Here is a 1,178-nt window from a genome sequence, read left to right as displayed (position 1 = left end):
CCTGGATAAGGGCTGGGGGGGCGCTGGGCCAAAAAATGTTGAGAAACCCTGGTCTAACCTGTCGAGTCTTAGTCGTATGTCCTTGTGAGCATCAGAGTAAGTCAATGTCGCTACTTGTCTATGGTTATGTTGCCACAGTAGAACTGTTTAGTCCTGTGACAACGTTAGCTCTTGTATATCAGCCTTATCAGTTGCTATTGGTGCTGAGTTTTTGTTTCCTGAGCTGCCTGTGTTTCTGGACTGGTTGAGCTTTCTTCATCTTTGAAAGCGCTATTCATATTCACCTCCTGGGCCTGCCTGCGTCTCCTCACCACACCCTCAACCACATACCATGACAGCAAGCCCAAAAAGAATAATCAGCTCTACTATTAGAGACTTTTTAGTTAACATTTTTATTCATGATTATGACTATAGAAATGACAAAGCGCAGGTAAAAATTGTACCAATGTTTGACCTAACTTAAAAGGGACTCGGGGAAACTACATAAAACAAAAATGTAAAAGAAAATCACTTTGTGGTTACAGATGACATGGTACAAGGATCTATGAAACACAGTTTACATCAACTAACTCCAACACTTGGAGGGACTTTGGTTGGAAGAACATCAACTGCTTCTTCATAACAGTGAAACAAAACTTTAAATTCAGTTCTACATCTGCATTGTGCTGGAGAAACTGTGGGGAAATCACAGCAGATCATGGATACATATTCTGAATCTAAACAACCCAACTGGACTGTAACAACAAAAATACTCTCAGAAACGCTGGGCTTTAGCAGCAGAAGTTCATTCATCAAAGTTCTTGGGAGATCATCTGGACGAACTGACTACAGACGATGCTCATCTCCTGATAATTCTCCTGGTCTCTACTGAAAAGGCAATAAATTCCTCCCTCTACGAGTCTCTTTACCTCCATAGTGTAAAACATTATTCTGATGGAATATGACTTTAACTCTACGACTGAGGTATCCATCACTTTCACAATGAGCCGTCTGTACAGTTCCACTGATAAAAAACCTAATTTGTAACTGACATTAGTATGGAGAATTATAGTGACAATCGGTTTACATTTTATTGGTTTATGTGTCATTGGCCGATACAAAAAACACCAAAACAGTTATTCTATATAAAAAATACACTGCTCAAAAAAATAAAGGGAACACTCAAATAACACATCCTA

This window comes from Poecilia reticulata, linkage group LG11 (genome assembly GCF_000633615.1).
Source record: "Poecilia reticulata strain Guanapo linkage group LG11, Guppy_female_1.0+MT, whole genome shotgun sequence".
NCBI lineage: Eukaryota > Metazoa > Chordata > Actinopteri > Cyprinodontiformes > Poeciliidae > Poecilia > Poecilia reticulata.
Note: the sequence above shows the minus strand (reverse complement) of the source record.